At 39.1% G+C, this 25956-nt stretch overlaps 1 protein-coding gene across 1 annotated transcript in view; it reads right to left on the bottom strand.

Annotated features, from left to right (window-relative positions):
- LOC126371216 (lysine-specific histone demethylase 1A) overlaps window positions 1–25956 on the bottom strand; it is a 266369-nt gene that overhangs the window by 21438 nt on the left and 218975 nt on the right. The window lies entirely within an intron of this gene.

Raw genomic sequence — 25956 nt, 5'->3', positions numbered from 1 at the left:
GAAAAAAGTTAACGATGTGGTTAGATATCGTATAATGGATAGTTTGGGCAGTCGAGTCGTCACTGAGTTGGCAATTAATTGGCAGTTGGACGGCAGTACAAGCTCTGGATGGGCATTAGCAATGTGTAGTAACGAAACCTGTTCCTCCCTATAGGGTATTGCAATTACACCTACCTTGGCTGGTGACACGGACCTAGTATAAAGGGTTTAAAGATGGATCATTTTGCGCTTAAGTTTATACGCTATAGCCACTTACTCTAATATCTGAATATCTGTTAGATTATGTGTACTGGTTTACGTATACGTGTTCAAACTGATAATATTGTAAGGAAAGGTAAAGGAAAGAGGTTTTCATAGCTCTATACAATTTATCATTTTCACAATGTACTTATTACATACAGTACGAAGTTGTAATTTGTAGATCGCAGATGTTTCGACTAGCATACTTATGACTTCCACCCTTTATGACTTCCAAAGTTCCAAACAGCGTAGGTACCATAGTATAAAACTCGTTACAAATAAACACCTCGCGTATAAAGTGTTCCTACTATTTTTAAACCAGAGTTGAACAAGGTATGATTACCTTGTAGTTAAGTTAGTAATTTGATACTAAAGAAAAAGATTAGAGAGACGTACTCAGGTGTAAGTGACATGTTTCCATTAACCTCTACCAGTATTAGTCGTAAAAACATCTTAATGCAGATAAGCATAAGTGACCTATTAAAACATTAATTAATGAAATACCTATAAAATATCGAGTTAGTAGCTTGGTAGTAAAATACTTATAATGATGCGATTTTCATAAATTGTAAAAAAGAAAGAAGGATACAAAGTGTTGTATAGTTGCGACAATATATTGGACACAGGACAAAATATAGAAACATAATATTACACAATGCGTAAGTTATCTTATTTAATAGATAATAAAAACTTATTGATAAAACAAAGTATAGTAAGAGATAAGTAAACGTCTACATCGCGTATGAAATAGGAAAAACCATTTCCAATCGCATCCGTATATTCCTAGGTCTGTGTAGGATGAAGACCAGAGCCCCTAGGCGTCTCGGACGATCGCAGATTGATATCTGCCGGGACACAAAAGAAGAAACGCTCACTGAATAATAAGCCTCGGCGCAAAGTGAAATGAACTGTCGATGCCGTAAGTGTATCGCTTCCAGATACGCCATTCGCTTTATAGCCAATGCCCCGACACTGGAATCGCGTAGGAATTTCTATGATATAATAGCCGATGATTCTTCGATTTATGTATCTGTCTATGCCTGTATTAAAACCTCTTAGCGAGATGGATGTGATAATGATATCAATCTCACGAACGGAACACATGTCTTGTACAAAACACACGCAAAGTGCAGTTTCATTGGCGAGGTACTCATACAAGTCTAAAGTTTAGCATTATGATTTGATTCTAAGCTGTCCTTAACAACAGGTGATTTCCTATTAACGTAATAATTTTGTTATGCTTTATGGCTTTGCTTGCATAACAGTTTTTTCAACAAATTATTACATGGGTAACAGTCACGTATTAGGTACGTGTAAGCTTTGTTTACAATGTTTATAAAAAATAAATAACTCCTAAGTCTTCTAGTAAGTGCTCTAATAAGTCTTCTTTAAAGAAAAAGGCAAACCACATAAAACCCATCAAGTATACTTAGTAGCCAACAGGCAGATTGCGTTTTATTGTAAACAGAGAAGAACAGGTCTATAACTGAAATTAATGTCCGTGCTTACCTAGTTACGGTCTGGAGGTCCGGGTTTGATTCCCAATGGGGAGATTGTCGAAATCACTTTGTGAGACTGTCCTTTTGTTTGGTAAGGACATTGCAGGCTTGTATCACCTGATTGTCCGAAAAAGTAAGTCTCCGTGCTTTGGAAGGCACGTTAAGCTTTTGGCCCCGGATTTTATCCGTAAAATACCTCCACCAATCCGTAGTGGAGCAGCGTGGTGGAGTATGCTCCATACCCTCTCCGGTCGATTGAGGGGAGGCCTATGTGCCCCAAAATGGAAAGTATACAGGCTGTTTATGTTATGTTACTTACCTAGTTACTTAGAGGTTTTTGAAACTTATTTTTAATGATATTGAAAAACCATTTTTCCTTCTCTCTAAAATTTCAATCAATATTAATGCGATATCAAAACGATAATCCGAATATATTACTTCGGCACATTAATCTTCAGACATTGCAATTTGCGCAAAATAAAATCGTACATTCACAGAACTAATGTGGCATATAACATTTAGCACTGTCGGCGTTGCAACTTCTCACAATATCTTGCAATAAGTTGAGAAGAGTAATTTCCCGCTAAAGACATCATAAACGTCCCACGTAATACAGACGTATTGAGACGGATATAATAGGCTTACGAGACTATTCAGCATCGTTATAAGCTACACGATATCCTGACTCCGCCTACAATATGTATCTAGTGCCAGAGTATACATAAATCAACTATTTAATCGCCTATATATTACAATCTGCCTTTGCATTAGTAAAAAGACGTTTAAAGGATGTAGCAATTATTGTTGAGCTCACGAGTTCCTGGTCGTATTAGTAACTTGTCATGTAGGTAGTGTCTTAGTTAGAATCAGGTTGGAATTAACGGAATAAAAAATGTATAAAACTTACTTCATACTTAAATATATTTTTTAGATTTACTTAACTGTTAAAAAAATACTGTTCTAACGTCGTAAGGCCCGGATTTCCAGACACAATAGTTAAACAATGGGATTAGTACTACTAGTAGGGCCGTGGGCCTTAGGAGGATATATTGTATGGGTTTAGGTTTCAATTTCAATTATTTTCAGAAGTTGAATAGTAAGGTTGTCTGAGGATGAAAACACTATTTACTTATAGACATTAAAACTACAAGAACTTTTCACTAAAATTGCATCATAATTTAAGAATAAAAATTCAAGATGTTTTAAATAGAAGTTTTGATGCTCTGCTCTCTCAGCTGGAATTAGAAATGTAAATGTAAGTTTATGTATGTCGCCATTTTCAAATCACCGAAACAAAGAAGCCACAGCAAAATTCTCGCTAAGCAAAAATCTCGCATTCCTGGTTCATCCTTCATTGTATCACCCGTATCTTATTGTCAGTACGCAGACGTGGCAACAAGGGGCGTGAGTGGAAAAATCGAGCAATTTTCCGGATGCCGTTATAGCTAATACGGCCGTTCTGAAGCAGTCGATTAATCTCTGTCGACCGCGATGGGTTCCGACTGCTCGATATAAAGTACCAATCAAACCGGGACCCCGACATTCCGTACACAAGCTTCATTAACTTACCGAAGCGAATGAAACAAGAAAAATAGGATAGCTCAAGCGATTTTAGTCGAAGTTCATGATGGCTCCCTATGAACGCGGAACATGGGGGTGATCAAACCGTTACCAGAAATTACGAGTGCACTCGAATGTGTAAGAGATAAAACTGTGCCAACGATGTGCGTAAGGCCAATGAGGCTTGGTATTATTTACTTATTAACAAATGATAGGGATTAGTTGTCCACTATTAAGTGGACAAGCATAATTGAATCCGTTTTTATACTTAAATATAAGCAGGATAAGATAAAAAAGAAATGGTTATTCCAGAGAGTCAAAATTAAAACTCTCGGAGCGGGTTGGCCGTTTAATTTGTCTCACTTGTTCAAATGCGAATTTCCGCTCTCAGCTCTGAAACACAAGCAATCTGGTTAAAGTGGTTGCATTCCGTGGCGATCCAATACGGCGTGGAGTAACGTACTCGAGCACGTTTCGATGCAAATAAGAGCATTTATGCCAGGCGCCTACAATGGTCATTACCACGTTTCAATTTGAGAAGTACTGCTTCGCTCTAAACAGCTAAATGGCGTAAAACGAAACCGACTCCGATACAAGCCTTCACACATACGCTGTGGAATATTCATGGCTCGCCTGGCAAATGGAGTAGCGATGCAAATTCAATAACGTGAAACTACCCCTCGGTGACAGAACTGCCATAAAGAAATCAGTTCGATTGCAAAATATGCCAGACAAGTGGTCCCGTGAAATAGTTGATGTTTTTCAATATGCGAAACACAGGTCTGAGCGAATTGTGCGCAGATGCCCATTCCCAGAGGCATTAAGTTATTAGCTAAGCGTTCGGCGTGGATACACGCCCGGACAGTGTCCCTAGCATTTTACTCTTCAATTTGAATTCAATGGACGGAATTAGAGAACGTGCGGGCGACACGTTTCCCGAACCCGTTCGATAAAGTACCTACATTATGTGACACGGTATTTTCTCAACATTGAACCGTTCGGATAGTTTAACGCAGTATTGAACACCCATTTCTGCCAATAGAGTCGGGCGAGTTACGACTGCTGGTTGCAACTTGCCTTCTGAATAGCTTGCTGATGCCCGCAACTTACCTTCTTGTTTTCGACTGATGTACCGTGAGAAATCTACACGAAAGTTTTAAGGTATTTCCCGTGGGGACAAAATGATGTGGTTCTCGTAATGTTGCTATCGATAAATAGGTATATGTTGCTATTAGAGTAATAATAGTCACAAAACATCAGACAAAACCTGCAAAAACGCACGCTTAAGCTGATAGTTGTTTTTAGAGAATAACATAGTTGTATAACATAACATAACGCCTGCATCCCCGGTGTACAGTACTTAAATAGGTACACTTACCCCTCGCTAGCAATGTTTAGGTCCCATGCACCTAATAGGAGGCGAGTACAGGGTGTTAGTGACATCGTAACAAATACTAAGGGGAATGATTCAGACCATGATTCTAAGTTGATATCGAGTGGAATTTCCTATCGGAAAATTCATGAATAAATTAGTGCTTTTTGTTAATAATTTTCAGTTCCATACTTTTGCGATGGAAAATTCCACATGATATACTGAGAATCATGGTCTGAATCAACCTTCAAAGATTTTGTTACGGTGTTACTAACAACCTGTATACCTATTAAGGGAGCACAAATACTGGAAACTACATAATATTAAATTATCTATGCACCAAACATGAATTCTAACTCAAAAGTCGAGTTTACCCACATAACCGAGAAATGCGTTTCGAAGGTAAGTGACATGTGACCAAACCTGTGTTGGGCTGGGTTTCCCTTCGCGGGTTAGAAGGTTAGACAGGCAGTCGCTTCTGTAAAAAACTGAACCTGTCAAAACTTCAGGTTAGTTAAGCGGACCCTGTAAAATCGGGATAACGGTAGGGAGATGATGATGATGAAAGTCGAGTTTACGTTTAGAGCCTGAGCTGGGATTCGTATCCGTGACACTGTGATGTAAAGTCAAGCGTTCTCCAAACTGCGTTCTTCAGGCTACGGATGGCTGTAGTATGTTCTGAATAGGAAAAACCCTACGCCTGGTAATAGAAACTGTTTGTTTCATTGTGTACAAATAAATAAATAGAAACGTACACACTGTATTTACGAGCATACCTTGAACGTAAATCTGCGTGAAGTTGATTACCGTAATTGAGGTCATTAATTGGAGCGATGCGACGACGGGCGTATCGTGTTTAATTAACTAATGAACGGAGGCACATTTGATTATCTTAATGTAGATGCGTGGACGGGACGCGACGCCTCCAAGGACGTCTGTGTACGTTGATCGCCTTCATTCAATAACCGTTTAGAGGATGCATTTAAATACTTGCATATTTAATAAAGACATGTTCGAAATTCTAACAGGTATGGAAACAACCACAATGCGTAAATACTTACACAACTTGTAGCCACTTTTCGTATAGAAGACAATTGTACTTACGTGTGAGTTCTCTGTTCGGACAGTAACCAACCTGTTACACAAATAATTCCATGACGTCAAGCGTAGACTCTAACTAGAATTTTATGACAAAACTATCCTATAATAAATACAGGTTTTCCCACATGCACATTCAATAACTTTCCAAAGGAGATTGACCAAAGTTGTATGGAACTTGGTCCAAATATCCACCAATAACGAGACTTATTTACTGAAATAAACCACTAAATACTGAGTAATAAATACCAAACCGCGGTTCAAAATATGCTGTCAGTAAAAAGTTATGGCTATATGAAAAATCACGTCTTTTAACTTTTTATGGGGAATATTTGTACATTACATTTCCATCACATTTCAACTGATTCGCACGTTTGATTTGTTTTGATAAGCTTTCTAGTGCTAAATGATATTCAGAGTCTGAAGATGGAACTGGAAGGTGGTCAAAGGAACTCTGTTATTCCGCTAATAAAATGATAATAATTTATGATCCAAAAATGAATTCGAAAATGGGATTTGAACCTGCAATCTCACAGTTAGAGTCAAACATTCTTTCAATTTTCCATGATACATGGCTGAAGATATTTCCGTACAAAAATGACAAAAATCTAGTTTTTTCATTTAGTCATAACTTTTTATTGACAGCATATATTTTAATGCGGTCTTAGTATTAATAACCAAGTATTTCATTAGCTATTCAGTTATATAGGTCTCGTTAGTGGTAGACATTTGTACCACTTTTGGTGAATCTCCTTTATATTTCCATCGTAACATGAACTAAGCTATTATTAAATATGACAGGTCCCCGCAGCGATCCCGGAACCAAAACCGCGTAAGCTGCGAACGCAAACCTTCTCACCTCATATGTATCACGAACTGACGTAACGTTTAATCCTTCGCTAAAACTTCGCAAGCCTGAAATCCGGGGTCGTCAACGCGTTATCATGCATGTACAATTAAACAAACAACAGTTTGCGGCGACACAGCTTTTGTTTATCGTTTAACTCGATGCACAGCTGAATCTCTTAATCCTAAACAAATATCGCGACCGCGCTCGTTTCCCCTATAAATTTTCTATCGCGCCGGGCTATGGAAAAGCCGCTACCATTCACCCGGGATACAATGAGAAACGGTAAACGAACGATTAAATCGCACAGTCGTAGGCAATAATATAAACAACTGATTAAACCGGCCTACGGTCACAAAAGGAGACATTAGTTAAGGCCGGTCTTCGGCGTAGCCAACCGATAATGGTAGGAAGTGATAGCGTACGAGCAACGAGAAAACTGGTACGGTATGTACGAACACCCGTATCGAACCCTTGATTATTGGTGGGTAGCTCGCTTTTTGCGCCCAGTTATAGCTCCATTGTTTCTATGTTATCACTCGTACTTCCTTAATGTCCTTTTCGAGAAAGTTATTTTGTATGTAACGATTACTTTCTTGTGTCGTTTTGTATTTAAACACGAGTAAGGAGCTTACATAAATGGTAACAAATTTGAAGATGTTATCCTGAATGTAAACGAGCAAAGAAGGGGGTGAAAGGGCAATTACAGGAACCTAGGTAGGAACAAAATTGTGGCAATTAATTTAGCGTGGGCTGAAAGGGACGCCGTAACGAGTTTTCTAGTTTCGTCTCGCTCGTTGAACGTAAACTGATTAGCCTATAAGAGTTCATGGTAGATCTTCAAGCTTTATGGGGCGGGTGTTCATAATTAGAACGGGAGATGCGCAGCCACGCGACTCCGACTGTTATTATCGGTATGGGACATAGGATACAGCGGTTGTCTGCTTCGAAAACTACCCATCATAGCTAAGATTCATCGTTAAAATAATACCTATCTATAATAATCCATTGCTGTTCTTTAGGTCTGGCTGAAATTCAACTGGCTGGCCATATGTGGCTGATTTTGGTTTTGAAATGTTTAACGTAGTCCAAGAAATGTTTGAACGGTGAAAACATTCGGAAAAGGGTGATATACGAAGTTCACCTTGTCGTCTAGTAATACTTAAATTATTTGTTCGGCAGGTCATAAAAACATTAAAATATTTAAGTATCAAACTGATAAAAACTAAAGAGTTCATTACATATTGAGACTTTCTTTTAAGATAACTTTTTAAATTTCTGCAAATAGCCGGATAGATTTTGACTACTGACAACTGTAAACACATACATACATAAACTCACGACTATATCCAAATTTAGTAGTCAGAGGTACATTCATCGCAAGATGTACTATGTACCCATACCTCACAGATATTTCTGTTAGACCAAGATGATAGGTAGCGAGCCGTTTCGCCGTCTATAATGGTCGAGCCCATTGGGTTATTGAACCACACAATAAATTGTATAATTGTATAAAATAAGAACCCGCCCTGATGACATCGCTTGTACCGGCAATGTTTATACAAACAGCGCTATCGCGGCGCGCACTCGCTAATTTGCGCCGACTACTCGACGTCCATCCGCTAACTTGTGGAATCTGGACGCGATTACCACACTGTCGGCTAATGATTTATTTAGCTTGTGATCAAGCATGCTTCAATGTCTACCCGATAATGGTAGACAACTGGATTAAATTGCAAGCTAAGCGTTGGAGGCAGTTATCGTCAACACGTTTTGCTCGTAGAATGATGTATAGCTTCGCGAACATAACAGAAACGCTCGTGTATGTATGTATGCTTTAGTATTTGCACAGAATTGTAATGCTGTTTAAACACTCGCGAGAAACCCTACAGCGTGCGTTTTTTTGACAGGTCAAAAACCTGTCAAATGTGTCAAATTCTGTTGAACCAAGGTACCTACTGCTGCAGATTGCTTTTGAATTGTAAACCCGTATTGATGAGGAGTTTCCTGCTCCGCTTCTTCTCTTCAGCAATAACACGTTCTTAAGGGATGATTGTAGAACTAAAATACAATTTTGACTTTCATATGTTTTTCTTAATTTCTACTAGATTAAGGGACATAGCGGGTAAAATATAACAATTATTATAAATGCATATAAAACATAAGCAGCTTATTATACCGTCCGACTCAATCAACCGCAAAGGTCATGGAGTACTTCATAACGCTGCTCCAATGCGGGCTGGTGGAAGTGTTCAACATTTATAAATAAGAACCTATATTGAATATAAATTATATGCTTTTCGCTACCAGAAAGAATAATTAAAAAACTGCATTTATGATAACGGTCTTATTGCTTCTAGTCAACTTCAGGGCTTGTTAGGTACCTATTGAATGTATTTTCCAGTCATACTCCTTATACGGAAGACATTGAGGATCATTAGATCACTATAATGATTTATTATTTAACTTGAGATCTTAGAAACTTCAATGCCTACCCGATAATAAACCAGTTGCCTGTCCGATAATGATCCAGCAGTCTAACTGGACTCATTTGTAAAAAAATGTTATTATTGTTTTTTAATTGAATTGTATTAAACAATTTGTATAAATAGCACCGGGTTGATTCCATCAATGTGGCTATTAGTATAGAATACGTACTTTTAGTCAAAAAAGACGCACGTACGTATAGTTGGTACCTGAACCTCCATAGAAACGTGCCACCACTTTTTCGGTAAGTACGTATCGAATTCTGCGTACTATGTCTACGTCAATATTTTTAAATAACCATTTAACAGAGAAAGATTATTAGTAATCTTTCAATTAATTATTCAGGATAGAAATTTCAAAGAAAATCCGTTATTTACAGCGTAATCAATAAAGTGACATTTTATTTTTAAAGGTTAAAGTTGAGTACATTTACATAATGGTGCTGATTTCAGTATACACCATCTAATTTTAGTTAAGTTATACCTGTCATTTTCTTATCCGCCGAAAAGGGAAGGGACGGGTAATCGACAGGCATAAAATGTCTGGAACACACGTAAATTTTAGGCAGAAATTTAAAAACCCTCCGAATAATTTATATTGGCCGATAACTCGATAGAATTAAGTTGACAGCACACGTCAAACGGTTTGCATATCAGCGAAATGCTTATTTTATTCGCCCGGGTTATACATTAATTCACTCATTCATTTTAAAGTGGATAAGAAAATGACGGATATAACTTTAAAGAAAATTAGGAGGTGTCTGCAGGAATCGGGGACAGTGTAAGTATAAATGATAGGTATAATAAAACAAACGCACACGTGGAAGGTACAGCTACAGCTACAAATTATAGGAAAACAACTTCTCACTTCTGTGTTTTTTCTCTTAAGATAAAATATGATGCAATATACAGTGACAGATGCTAGCCGGCCTATCGCCTATAAAGCGTCAATCATGTTAGACACGACATGATACCTCCGCTGACTTCTACGGCTCGAGATGATAAACAGCTTGGCACTGGTTGTTTTTATTCACCAGACCACTAAGGGCACGAAAGATCAATCCTTAACGACAATATAACGGATAACAGAAAAGCAATATATCGCCGACTAACAACCATATTTACAGTTGACGACGATAGGTCATCTATTCGTAAAGGCACAACAAAAAAAAGGTTTTTCCACACTACACTAAGTGACAAAGGGACCGCTTCGAAGCACGTACAAACCGTATCAACGTTCACGGTACTTAGCAAAACAAACTCTGGACAGTGGCAATCATATGTGAACCGAAATCCGGAGGGAACTTTTGTTTTTGTTAACACGAACCAGCGGCGTTGGACATGTTAAATCAATTAGGGACAACAGCTAGACATATGTCCGGTTTAGGGATACTAGACGGATCACGTATGACCGTGTAAACGCATGTGACGTTAAATTAAATAATAATCGACATAATATTATATCCGTCCAGATCCCAAGATGTACTTAATAGGTTACTTGACAATTTAACCTACTCAAATGAGATACTTTTTACGAAACGTCAAAACGAAAGTTCTCTTTGGAGTTTGTATGCAAATACTGTCTTGTGACGTCATCATCATTGTTACTTAATTCATAAATAAACTTCGAAAATAAGTCGAAAAGTAAAATGAGATTGATTTTTGTTCATCTTAGACTGGCTTCTATTTCTATATTAGCATTTTATAATTTATCTTTGACCCAGTCAAATACCCAATTTCAATATAATACTTGTTCACAAGTAGCGGATCCCCTTCAAAGTTTTAGTATTAATAAATGACGAAAATATATGTTAACAACTTACCTATATTTTTGAGAACCAAGTTAACATTAATTCTCAGACCAAGACATTTTAAAAACACTTCTTACTCCTTTGAAACTTATTGTTCACTTTATCTGAAGGCAGACTCGCAGTTCACAGCCATTCACATAGCAAAGAAAAGCCAGCTTTTCTTTAACGGCAGACACAATAGGAAACGAGGAAAAACACCGATAGTGGAATGCGTGTTGATAATCCTGGCAGACGTTTCAGGACGTCCGGAGGACGGCGTGCGACGGGATCCGATCCGGCCGCCCGGGATAAGATCCCGATCCGGGGAGATTGTCGGTGCTGATTTCCCGGGACAATGGACGGTAGGATTCCCGCGTTTATCCCCCGCGACAAAGCTGACAGCTTTTGTACATCTCGAAAACATATTTCACGTAATTACGTCGAGAATAAATTCAATTTGCAGCCGATAAAGGTAGCTAAAGCTCGAATTTCAAGTCGAGATAACCGCTGGAACCGGTAAATGGTGCACATTAGTTATCTCGTTACCGGAGATAAGGAATGTCTGTCTATACACCACAACATTGTCGAGGAGTATCAATCTATCTCCACAGTAATGTCAGGAATAAAAGCAAGCGCATGTCGCGCTTTTTATCACTGAGAGGTTTTCTCGTTTATATTTTGTTTTAAAGTTGACTTTACATAGGTATTTTTTCTATTTAAAATCTTCGTCCCATGAAGTTACAAAATGAAAATCCAAGTATATGAAAGGTTGTTCGTGGCGTACTGATACTTAGTTTGTGAAAGTTAACTATATTGGAATCTATAACAATACACTGGCTTTTAAATCCGATAAATAACACTGTCGACGTTTTAAGTGCCCACCACCCTGACTGACGTCGGATCTTGTTTTGTCAGATTGTCAATTGTCAAACAAAGATAATACCACAAAATCGCACACTAAGGCAAACGGAAACCGATGTCAAATATCCAAAAGTATTATAATGTACACGTATTTGCAGTGAGCATCTGAGCAACCCAAATATATCCGTTTAGTGACAGGATCACGCGGCATGTAGCGTTTCGCACAAACGAGCGCAAAACATAGGCGCACGTCCCGCTCGCCGCCGCGTGGCAAAAAGTACCGCGTCTCACGCGGTCGAGCGTCGCTACTGCCTCTTTATATTCCGCTAAAGTCGACTTTTTTCAAACCCGCAATAAATGTCGCCCGGTTGACAGAAAAACTGAAACTAACACCGGCCTCCGTTTAAGAGGCCGTATTGCTTCAAATTGTATTCTTTTATTTGAAATTTGACTGATATGATATCGGCCGCTGTGCAGCATTTCAGCAATATACGCCGAGGAGGGCGACGGCGTTGAGTGACATAATTATTTACGAGACGTTTTGTAATTATAAAATATACTACAGAAACTTATATTGTCAAAAACATTAGCCAACTTTTCTAGTAAGCGTGTAAATATAAAGAGAAAATTTCTTCTTTTCTACGTAATACTTAAGTATTACGACGTAATTTTGTCGCACATACTTAAATAACATCATATCATATAGAGACACATTCATACGAATGAGCTCCGTGAGAAATTCTGGCAAATATAGATTTATAACGAAGTGAATCGATAAATTAACATCCCATGTTGAAGAATGAATGAAAAATACAGTTTTATGACCGTAAACCGCATTGAAGTTTGACTGATTCCAATGGGGTTATATTCTAAACCTAGGGCTATAAAATTTGCCATCCTTCCGCACAAGTTGCGAACCTCAAATAGGTGGTTTCTGCAGCGTAGCGGCGTTAAATTTTGCATCCTTTTCTTGAAGGTGGGTGTCGATATAGAGCGTCTCTTTCCGAGACTTGAACGAAATAAGTGCCCTTTCAGTGTTGCTATTTGCAAACAATAGCTTGTTGCCGCCGTGTTACTGTCCACACACATCTAAGATGCCGAAGATAAATAAAAATACATATCGATAGTAAAATCATAATAAATAATTAACAAAACATATTTTATCTATTAAAACAATTTCTAATAAAAAGATGAACAAATCTATATTAATAATAATATTGTAATAATATAGTAAATCTATATTTATAAGTAGATAAAATACCTATATAAAAATAAATTTAAAATTAATAAGTCATTACTAGTCGTTAAAATTTACGATCTTATTGTCACTTATCGCTTGGCACCTGTTGTGAAGTGTACTAAAAAGCCACCTACTGCGTAAAATAAAGGTACACAAACTAGTTTTATAGTAAAAATCGTGGCGAGAACACGAAATAAGTGGTTAACAAATGGTTTTCATTTGGAAAGACGGAAGTATGTAAGATAGCAATAGATATTGATTCTCGTAAGAAACAAAGATCTATGTTTGGCTGTGGTGCTGCGTGCCGATGTTGGTACCGGTCCCCCATTAATAATGGCACTTCGTCTTTTAAGGCCGGAGACTTGGCTACGCATTGTTGTGTTGTGTACCACGTCTTCTATTGTGGCGTGAACAATAATTTGCAACTGAGCCTCGCGCTAAGTTGTATTTTTGAGATATAAAAGAGTTTCGATTTCCGTTGAAACGGGGTTTTAGATATAAAACAAGTAAACCCTATACCATATAGGTAATATTAGGCAATTGATCATTTATAAAAGTCAATATAATTAAATTTCCCTCTATTATTTATAATAATATACAATTTTAAAACATTTCTTTATTAAAATTATAATCAAAATACAGTTTCAAATTACAAAAAGTCAAATAATCCAACATAAAATTACTTAACCTAGAACCCACTCCGTGTCAAACCTGGCCCAAAAGTGCCCATGACACTAGCAGCGTTACCGGACGGACAAATTTAAATATTTTTTACTGTAATTTTTTATTAATATACTTATGTTTTGTTACAGTTATAATTAGTCATAGCGCTCTGTATTCTCTCCATCTGTCCATTATGTAAATCTTAACTTACGAAATCATTTTTCGTATAATTGAATGTCTATATGTTTCATAAACGATTATTATTTTTATAAATAAAAATCCTGTGAAAAAGGAAAGCAAACAATACAGCTTTACTTTTAAACTCATACAAATACTAATCAAACAAAGTGACTCGACAGTATCTGCAGACCGACATAGGCAAAGCCGTACCAAGGTGGGCCGTCAATGAAGAAGGGTTAAGACGCTAAGGGATCGCGTGGTGGTGTTACCGAAGCATTAGGCGCCTATTGGTAATCCAGTAGCTCAAGCCAGATTACTGGCCTACCTATCCCCCTCTATTGAGCCCCAATTCACCTGACATCGTATTTGTACCCTTACTTCACCGCTTGTTAGTTAAGATTTATGCCATCTGCATAAAGGATTACTGTATGTTATTACGCCGTATTTTAATGTTAAGTCGCTTTTCTGTATTCACGTGTTCGAAATGTCTACGTTCATTTCGTTCAGTTGAATATGTCACGACATTTTACGCAAATAAACAAAGCATACCTACAAATATTTGCAAATTTGTAATTTAATTAGGTTACGTCGCATAAGACCGATAAGCGAAACTTTCAAACATAGAACAGAATCAGTGCAGCAGACATTACATAACATAACAGTTTAATAATAATGCCGAGGCGTGGATTTTATGTAAGAATATTTTAAAATGCTAAAGTAGGCCAAAAAGGGTGAAAGAACAAGCATATTTCATAGGATTTCATTAATTTTTACAAGTTCAATAGCACGTGCAGTTCGCATGAAATTCGTATTTTTCTGTTACACAAGTGCTCGAACATTTCAACTCGTTATTTTGTAGAACGATACATTTTTTAACAGTCGAGCAACGGGTGCGAATGTTGCAAATTGATTCAATTCAATTCACAGTCTTCGGAAAACGGGTATAGGTATTGCGAAATAATTCACGTTCATATTAGAAAATTCATAATAAACGACTGTCTGAAGTCTCGTCATTAAGAAGCGGCTTTGTTAAAGCGTTTTGTTTCAGTCTAGTCTACTGATGTAGCTTATAGAATAGAAATCTAATTTAATAAGCCCTATTAGCTGCGACTTAGGCATTATTATATTGTTCTGAACAATAGAGTCTTAGATTATGAATTATAATTAACAATTTAACAACCCTGCTGAAACGGTTAGGTAATAACAATAATAATGTACAGACAACCTTGAAAATAATTCGAACTAGCCAATTAAGTTATAAAAAATAAAATTGAAATTAATTAATAAATTACCTAGTTAAACGTAATGAAGATGAAAGTTAATAAGTATAAAAAATGCTTATTCCTTTGATAAAAGCTGACGTTGGCTTAAATCTTTTTTCAAAGTTGAGCTCAATTTAGATAATTATTATAGTTACTGTTTCGGTACAAAATAGGGTCTGAAATAGGTAATACATACTTAAAAAATACTAGCGTTATCTCTACGTGGGTCCAGAAATACATAGACAACAATAAACAAAAGGCCCGGTCACCATCAACATCATTATTGTGGCCGGTAATTTATCTAGATTTGGATGTAGGCATGTATGTTAAACAAAATCCTCCACTTCCGGTGGTCGAACGCTCGGAATCCAATCATGGACTGCTTACATCGTCATCATCGAAGGACTGCCTCTTCACCGCGTGTCCATTCCATTCATTCTAGCGACGTGTCCCGCCCTTGTTCACTACTTGCGACTACCTCACCACTTGAGATTCACTAGGTGACTATTTCTTTGACTCGAGGAACGGCAGAATAGAAAAAAAATATCCTAACAGGAAATAGAACTGAAGATTGATGGCTGAATATTGTCTATTTTTGTTTATCGCCTTAATAGTGAACTTATCTTTTGCAGTTCCGAACTTACAGAAACTAATTTATGTATTAGTGAATACTAACAAATTGTTAATTAGTTAAAACACTACATTTCGCAAAAAAATAATAATTACGTAATTGTGTCACTTTAAATAGTACCAGTCATGCAGCGTCTGTACCGCCACATTAAGCCGTTGGTCCCGGCTACTACCCGTAAATCTCCTCCACCAACCCCCAGTGAAGCAGCGTGGTGCAGTATACTCCTTCCCCCTCCGGTTGATGGATGGGAGGCCTTTGCAGTGGGGGTATATATATAGGCTGTTTCTGTGATGTTTTGTGCGAATACTTGATGTGCCGAAGAGTTTGTCGGGCCACCAAACCGGGCGATCTAATCCAGTATCACACTGGAAGTAATCCCGCGCACGATCACCGTCGCTCATTAACAAGATTTACGGTCGCACCGCGGTCGTACCGACGTCGCCGTCGTCGTGCCGTCGCGTGATTTACGACGACCGATCTCAGATACAAACCCTCGTGCTTTATGGAGAAAAACTTGGATGATTAAAAGAATAATGCCCTTATAAAAAGGCATTGTAAAAAGTACATGAGGTATTTAACCCCTTAAAACTGTAAAGCGACAAACAAGCCCGTAAAGATTTTTGTTGTTTCAACTTTTATGGCGTGATTAAAAATAATTAAGGAATATTGTATTTTACCCGGCCCGGTTGGCTCGACCATTATAGACGGCGATACGGCTTACAACCTATCAAGTTAGTCTAATAGAAAGCTCGGTGAGGTGTGGGTACTTAGTTCATCGTGCGATGGATGTACCTACCTCTGATTACCCCAATTGAGATATACAGGGTGTAACGGAACGGGGGTATCAACCCGAAGTGTGCCTACTCTGTCACTATCTACAAATCACATGCGAGAGTATTGGCCGCCTAAATTCATATTTGCATTAGTTATGAGCAATTGAATTCCAGGTCTTCATGTAATAAATTCAAATTTGCACAACACTACGTAGCAATCAGCTGTTCAAGGTATTTAACTTTTGAGTGAACAGCTACCACCTCTTTTATTTATGCCTGCCCTAGTAAAGGGTAAACGTGCCAGTGATGGCCATATTAATCAATATTTTTTAAATTGTTTTGTTTCATCCTTGTGAGGCCAAGATTTCCAGACACAATAGTTAAAAAAACAATGGGCTTTGGTCCCGGTTACTGCTTACTGATGTAATAAGTAGTCGTTACATGAGCCATGTCAGGGGCATTTGGCGGCTCAATAATAACCCTCGCACCAGGATTGACGAGGTTGGTTATCCACCTCACAACCAATAGGATAGAACAAGATGTGAACATACATAAATCACGGCTTTATCCCTAATGGACCAGACAGAGCTACAAGTAATTACACATATCTAATATCACACTTACTGCGCTACTGAGGTGGGCAGAGTCACTTTGTTGTACAAGTTTTGTCCAAAAATGTAGTCGATTACCTACATTAATAGTTGATAAAGAAATGTACTTTACAATGCATCTCGTCTCCTTGTGTAGTATGCTTTATTTTATGATTACGTAATATCAGGCTCCCTTAACACCGTCATCCAGGTCAAATGGGCATCACGCTAGCGGCGAATGCGTTCATGGCTAGCTAGGTACGGGACAGTTTCATTAGAATACTTTCAGAGTTTTGCAGGCCCTAAACAACTACTACTACTCATACACAGTTACCACCAATCACTGACTAAGGTGTGCAAGTACTAACACCTCACTTTACAATGGATCAAAGGACACAGCGATTCAAGAGGTAACGACGCGGCGGACGAGTTGGCCAGAAGGGGAACGGGAGGTAACAGCCATCGGTCCGGAACCGATATTGCCCATCTCATTCGGACAGGTCCGCTCGCTGCTACGAACGAGAGCAGCCAACAAACACACCTTTTTTTGACGTGACTTATCGAAGATTTGCTGCAAATGACATTAACTACTTGGCCGGACAAATGGGGAGCGCTGAAGGCTCTCACCCGGTACAACGTTTAAGACAACAGGCCTGAGGGTGCCCAGTTGGGCGCGAACCTCGGCTCAGGGCGTCGTCTGAGAGGAAAAATATTTGAAAGAATTAAACGACCCTAGTAAGTCGATAGCGATAAGCGCTGATTGAGGGAAGTCGTCGACCACGCCGGCGGGGTCGGTATCGGGGTCCTGAAATGTTTGTTGTCGCGAGCTGATTGGCTGATTCTATGGCTAGAGTAATCGGGTCGTCGGGATCGTATTACATACTTCGGACGCCGATGCTATTCAGTACCGTTCCTAAGCGGGATGTATTCGGAAGCCGCAACTACCAGGGGATTTGGTTGGTGCGGAGCAGAATCGAAAAAACTAATTTGAGCCATTGGGCAATGGTTGGCAGACTTAGGTCAATGTGCAGATTTTCATTGCGAAGGAACCACGAACGATTTTGTATTTCCTGTAGACGGTGGATTTGAGAGAGACTCGCGTGAGCGAAAACTACCCCTGCATAGGTCATGATCGGACGGATGCAAGTCGTGTAGATTCCTAAGGGATAATTTACTACGCTTGTTAAGGAGACAATGAACACGGCCCATTACAAACGTTTGATATGGGCCTTGAAAGTAAGACGTCTATCTAAGACTACGCCGAGATATTTGATTTGCTCCTCCCAAGGGATCGGCTTGCCAGACATCTTGATGACTTAAGTTGACAGCGTGACCGTGACGTATTATAATAGCCCTTTGAAAAGTACACCGCTGCACTTTTCTCCGGGTTTACCTTGATTCTCCATTTGCGAAACTACTTGCCCAAGGCATTGGCGCGTTGGAGAATTCCGGTCATCATAACTCGACCACGGCACGAAGAATAGATGGCTGTATCATCCGCAAATAAAGCTAGTTCGGTATTAGGGTATTTGGGAATGAACAAACACACCAGACTATGAACCACCGTAAATAAATGCAGGCAGGCTAAGATGGCACTACCCAACATCAATAGTTGTCTCTCCAAAAGAATTCTAAATGTGAAGAAGTCTCCACTAATACAGGTAACAGCTGCAGGTAGCAGGTGTAGCTGTGTGGTCACGGTGATATCAACAAACATCTGTTTACACTAGGTGTCACCGACAAGCCCCTGTGCAGAACCTGCATGGACGAGACAGCGGCCCATGTGCTACTGGAGTGTGAAGGAGCCGCCAACTACCGGGTCCGGCACCTTGGCCAGACGGGGTGCCTCCCTGAGGCGGCCGGCAACGTCAGAGGCTTGTTAGAATTCCTTGGGGATTTACAACATAGTAAAAGCAAAATAAATTTCTCAAGTACCGTTGTGACTGCCTACCCCTTAGTGATACGGGCGTGATATTATGTTAGTATGTTCTGATTACTTATGGCTCTGCCCACCCCATTAGGGATACGAGCAGCTGCAAGTGATTGTGTATCTTATTAACGAGACATTAATGTTACGTTTACAACATAGTAAAGACAAAATCAATTTCTCAAATAAAGTACCTACCTAACATAACTTTACTTTTACTATGACATGGTAAAAGTAATCTTAAAATAAGTACTTTCGTACAATACAATAATACTTTATTGCGTACAAGGAATTAAAAACACATAACAGTATTTTTTTAAATCTTTTTCTATCGTGTGGGTTGTGAGGTGGATTACCAACCTCATCAACCCTGGTGTCAGGGTAACTATTGAGCCGCCAGAGGCCCCTGACATGACTCATGTAATGACTACTTTCTTACATGAGTAAGTAGTCACCGGGACCAACCGTGCCTTCCGAAGCACGGAATTGCAAATTGCATTGGGACAGTTAATGGGACTTATACCCTGTACCAGGATGCCAGGGCTCGCGAATAGAAAAAGGCACGCTAGTGTTTCAAACTATCGATAGTTCAGTATCGATTATCGATCATAATCATTTTCAACTACGATTTTGATTGGTAGAAATAAAAAAATAACTTTTCAAAAAATCTAAATCCATGGACTTTTGAGTTATTGAAATTCAGTTTAGACAATCAGCCCACTCAAAATAACCATACTATCGGAGTGTAGCAATACTACTGACTGAGGGCAAAATTATCGATAGTTTGTTATTAATCCGCAACGATACTATCGATTGTATTGCACTTAGGTAATAAAATCGAAAATGTTCCCACTTTCCGAGTTATCAATAGTCTTGCTATCGATCGACTCTCGGTCGGGATAGATTATCGATAGTCATTTTTTGATCGGCAAGCCCTAGTGCACCCGAAATTCAAAATGGCGGTGCTGTTAAGGGAAAGTTATCATTAACCATGATAAAAAATATTATTTTTTTTTGTATTTTTTTTCCTTCCTAAATTGTAGTCGTGTATTGTCCAACAGTGAACAATAACATCACGCCTTTTTCCCATTGGAGTAGGCAGAGACTGCGGAATTTCACTTACCACTACACGCTCGTATCGCTACATGCCCGTACCAAACATACATACATAATATCACGCCTTTATCTCTTATGGGGCAGACAGAGCCACAAGTAATCATAACATAGGTACATAAATAATTATCATGCTCGTACCGCTAATGGGATGTTCTTGTGACTCTGCCCACCCCATTAGGGATACGGGCAGAGTGATAGTATGTCTTATTATTGACAGATTAATTTCGCCTTCTGCTATTGCGCGGGATATTTGCGAAGAAACGTGGCAATTCTGTGTTAGTGCCAGAGTGTGAGCGCGGGTGATCCTTATTAGATAAACGACTTTTTTACTTTTCTAGGTTCAAAGTAAAATACGTACCTACTTTCATAAAATACAATACATTCATTCATTCAAACAATACCATAAAAATATTTTATTGCGCACAAAGAAATAACATACCCTTAAGTACCAGGATACTAGCATTCGAAAGAGATAGAAACATGCACACGAAAGTAAACTGTCAAATTATTTGTCAGTGCTTGTTTACTATCTGTGGAGTGAAGTTCGAAATTTGGATTTGTTGTGATAACTGTGATCAGTGATAGTTCGAGGTGTCTTTGAGTAATGTAGGTTATTGTTATTATGAAATGATGATGTGTGTGGGTGCCGGCGATGGCAACTTAAGTGAAGCACGGAACTTGTATCAGCGATTCATAGAAGGTAGACCAGCTGATGAAGCCAGGCAACTGCCTTCACTGCATTGCTTCAGGAAAATGGTCAATCGCCTACTGCATTTAACGGGCTCTTTCCACGCGTCATCCGAGACTGGCCGCTCGGCGACCCGTGATCCGGAGTTTGAAGAAGCCGTACTAGCCGTGCAGCCAACCCAAGGACTACCACGCGAACCTTACCACATGCAACGTACGCCCGAGCTAATTCCTGCTGATTATTTACCTCGTGTGGCATTCTGAGAATGGTACCGAGTTCAAGTGGAAAGCTCACCAGACTTTGCTTCGAAAGTGTTGTGGACAGATGAAGCGGCAGGTCTGTGCATCGAACGGGGATGACGACATTTCGAACCTTTCTTGTAAAACGTAAGTCTAATTATTAATTACCTACCTACTTACCCACACTTTCACACTTTTTTTTCCTATTTACTATTAAATTAAATACCTTACCTAAACAAGTAGGTAATTTTAACTTATTTTACACGTCATAAAATAATGTGAGAATAGTTGTCAAAGCAAAATGACTCCAATTATTAGATGCTTTAGTGTCATTCTTGTTTGTTACAGTCGCCGACGTGCCGCCGACTCGGATTGTTCCAATCGGCCGCCGACTCCTTTTGACGTTGCCGCCAAAGCCGCCGCCCGCTCGAATTTCGTACCTATCGCGGCCGTGCGAGCGCCGCGAGTACCAGGCGACCAGGACGCGCTAGGAGATTTGTGTAGTGCCAATATTTGAGTGGATTAAGAACAGTGACCTCAATAGTGCTGTGCCGCGTTTTTTACATGCTGGAAATATTAAAATATTTTTTTTAACTGAAATTGAAAAAAATATCAAAAGTGTTTTTTTTTAATTGAAATTTTGCAGATAAGATCTACATAAGGTATAGTTTTGTCCCCTTTCGGCTTGATACCCCCCTTCCGTTACACCCTGTATATAGTCGTAATTTTCCTAAAGAAAATTAGGAAATTCCACGTTAACCTTGTCACTATAAGGTTCGCCTGGTCTTTTGTCTTTGATTACTAGAAGCTCTGCCCAACCCATTAAGGGACGGAGGGCGTGAGTTTACCAGTGTATATATGATCATTGTATCAAATATACACATATCCCGTAACAATATGGGATATATCTTCGATTCCGAATACGCTCTAGTATCGACAGAGTTCGTGCAAAACGCCCGACGGCTGACCGTATCGACTCACCAGTAATCCGATAATAATGAATAGAAAATAGCACGGGCAAGCCCCGGTTGGAAGTTCCCAGTTCCCGGATAAGGCACGGATTCCTTTCCAGCGCGTTAGGTGGAATCATTAGTCGATAATCTTTATAAATATGTTAGGGAGTCCAATCGATTTTCCGAAATATTGTGCAAGAAATAAATATCAAATTATGCCAGGCCTCAGTTTTCTTACCGATATCATTGTTAAATCAAAAGCATTTATTGTAAATACTTCTAAAATATTATCGGTAAAGCGGAGGTCAGAAACCCAAAAGCGCGTTTTCTCCATGAACTTCGACTTAGGTTTTTTTTTATTATTTTATCATCTATTAACACTTATTAGAACAAAAATGCTTCTAACAACAGCTGCATCACTCTTATTGGATACATTCTATTTGCTAAAAATAAGAGTGGAAGATGAAATGTTTTACAAGTAGAAATTTTACAGCTAGAAACAGGAGGGAACCTTTGTTTATCGAGGTATACCGGGTGTTAGTGACATCGTAACGAATACTGAGAGGGATGATTCAGACCATGATTCTGAGTTAATATCTAGTGGAATTTTCCGTCGCAAAATTCATGAAATTTTGAGTTTTGTTTTTAATTATTTTCAATTCCATATTGTGCTTTTAGCTGCATAGAACCCAAATTTCAATAAAAAAAACAATAATGACAAATTATCGAAAATTTTCGATGTAATGGAGACAACAGCTGCTCGAACGGGTCAACGGCCACACGCACCGCGCGCCGCGCGCCCCGCTCCGCACGCCCCGCTCCGCGCGCCCCGCGCCGCACGCCGGCGGCGGCGGCGCGGCGGCGGCGCGGCCTACGAAGTAGGCACTACGAACCGATCCTATTTCTTTCTCTGTCTATCGTAAATTATAAATTTATTTTATTCTTATTCTTAAATGGACGGATATTCAACAGGCATAAAATTTATGGAATACACGTCAATTTTAAGCAGAAATCTAAAACAACCGACAGAATTAAGTTGACAGCACACGTCAAACGGTTTGCATACCACCGAGATACCTTTTTGATTCGACCGGGTTATTCATTCATTTACTCATAGGAATCGGGGCCATTATCTACCTAAAACAGTTGAAACAGTAAATAATTGTATTCTTTGTTGTCATTAGAATAACTAACAACCAACTAACACAACCACCACAGATTAGATAATTAGTTACCTACTATGTCAACCATCCACCAACTTAGTATGTAAGTACCTACGCAAAACCTCGCTACACAAAAATCGAGCGAGATCGCGTCTAGAATTCGCGGCGGACACTCCGCCAGAGTGTTGCCTATCGATATTCTATCGATACCTAGTTAAAAAAACCAATAGTAGGTACCTATCGATAGATCTTTTAGATCAATACCCATTATTGTTACAAAGCAAGACCTATCGGTACTATCGCTAGTATCGATCTAAATGTACTATCACTACTTTCGATAGTTTAGACAATTTTCAAGTTCAACAATTGATAATCTACCTATCGATAGTTCGGCAACTCCGCCGCGTAGGCAATGTCGGCATGTTCAAAGAAAAAAATTGTCCGAGAGGAGTGATCTTATTTTTCTTGTTACATGTTGGTACCGAGGTACTAAGTACATACTAAGTTATTCGTGTTTTAAATCTCATTGTTAAATCATCAGTAAAGAACTAATTAAACCTATCCTGTTCTGTGTACAATATTCATGTAACGGCTACGTGCTTACATAAGTACCTAGTAGACGGGAGCAACGACTTAACGTACCTTCCGAAGCACGGATCATTTTACTTTCGGACAATCAGGTGATCAGCCTGTAACGTCCCAACCAAAGGCCTTATAAACAGATTTTTGTGATATGTCCCCACCGGAATACGAACCCGGACCCTCCGCATCCCATCGCTCAACCACTGGACCACATAGGCCAAGAAGGTTCTAAGACATAATTAAAGGATCCTGGGACGCAAGACCTCCGAGTTAGGGCTTGTTTGATCTGTCTTGATGGATACTCGGACGTGAATAGCCTCACGGATCAAGGGCAACGCGCGCCAATAAAGTAGGCATTACGAACAGATACTAGGTATTTCTTTGAGTTGATAGGTATCAAGTGAAGTTTCCTGTCGCAAAATTCATAAAAAAAATAGATTTTTTTAGTCCCATATTGTGTTTTAAGCTGCATAGAACGCACATTTAAAATAAACAAATAAAAATTACTAATTATTAAATTTTATCAATGTCATCAATACTAATAATAACGTATCTACAACTTCAGCTATGCGCAGGTGAATAGCCGGCGCACGGGTCAAGGGCAATGCTCGCCAATAAAGTAGGCATACGAACAGATACTATTTCTTTCTCTGTCACTTGCACCATAAACATACTTCTCTCTCTCTGTCTAGTCGTCGGCTCGACTCGGCCGCGGCCGGTGCGTCGTCGGCACGCCTTTGATGCTTTGCGCTAACGCCGCCGCGCGCTTCCGCTCAGTCGAATACTAAGCTTGACCCGAATCGCGTGATGTTTTTCGAGGATATTTTTTTCGTGTTTGTGAGTGTTTTGTGTTTGTTTTATTCTGTAAATGAGTAGTGTCGACTATGATGATAGATCATAGACCATTTACTGCACAAAAGTATGGAAGATTGTTGATGTTTATTAAAGAGCAAGGTGTTGTGTTTGTGAGTGCGTGTGATACCTACCTACCGCGGAGGAAACGCGATGTTGCATACCTACGTGACGTGACATGTTCTAGGGTACCTACCTAGGTACTTCATCCGAAGGAATAACAATTAAGGTAAGGCAAGAGTAGGGTTTTTATTGTTAATAAGTTAGGAACGTTTTAATAACTGGTAGGTAGGTACCGTGCGTGAAAAATCGTGGCAGTAGGTGTTCTACTTCAACAAACTCAACATTTTTAAACGTTGCACCACTAAGCATCTAAATACAAGAGAATGAAAACTCCTACCTAGATACAACATCGTATCACGCACGCACGCGTAACGTAGCCGTGCGTAGGTTTAACGTCTGTGTGCCGCGTTGTTCGACTTACATTGCGGCACACTAAAAATTCAAAATCTTAATTAAACATTTGCGACAAGAAAAACACCCACCATCGTTTTTAGTTCAATCAAATAGGCGTTCCATTTTTTTTTTCGTTACGATGTCCCTAACACCCTGTATAATTTGACCGCGTCGTCACGCGCTGTCCGGGCTTTATCGAACTCTCGACACTTCCTGGCGAAAGGAGTTGTGTGGATGCAAACCAATAAATAAATATTACTTTATGGTTCTGATATAAATGCGGTAACTCCGGTAAAACTATAAAATATGTGTTATTGAACACGGAACTTTCATTAGGTTGAGTCTCGTTCTGTGTAACTATGTTTGTATTATTTATAAACTTAAAAACACAGCCACGTATTTTATTAAGTAGTAATCATAATTTAGAATAAGAATATTATGTTGACAGGCAAAGCGTCCAGTAATCATAGAACCACTTGTAGCAACCCTTTTTACAACCAAAAGTTCTAAGACGGATAGGATTAACCCTATATGGTAAATAGGTGATCAGCCAATCACCCATAATTACAATAATCCTAACATACACGTAAGATAGCATCACACCGCCCGTACCGTACAACCACTCCTCGCCTGCTATATTTAAATCCCATTTAATAGGCGGCGCGCCTATTGCCATTATTCGGGCACAAATTCTGGAAACCACGTGATACCAATTACTTACTTATGATCCAAACATGAATACCAATCCATATCCTAATATCCGCAGCTACAACTAAGATTCTAATTATGAAATCATTACTCGAATAGCTGTGATATGATTCAGCCACATAAAGTGATAGGTGCTCTAACATTACCATTTTCATTTTACAACCCAAGTATAGCCTTTAC

The sequence above is a fragment of the Pectinophora gossypiella genome, chromosome 12, assembly GCF_024362695.1.
Source record: "Pectinophora gossypiella chromosome 12, ilPecGoss1.1, whole genome shotgun sequence".
Classification (NCBI taxonomy): domain Eukaryota; kingdom Metazoa; phylum Arthropoda; class Insecta; order Lepidoptera; family Gelechiidae; genus Pectinophora; species Pectinophora gossypiella.
Note: the sequence above shows the minus strand (reverse complement) of the source record. Positions and strands in the feature narration are given on the sequence as shown.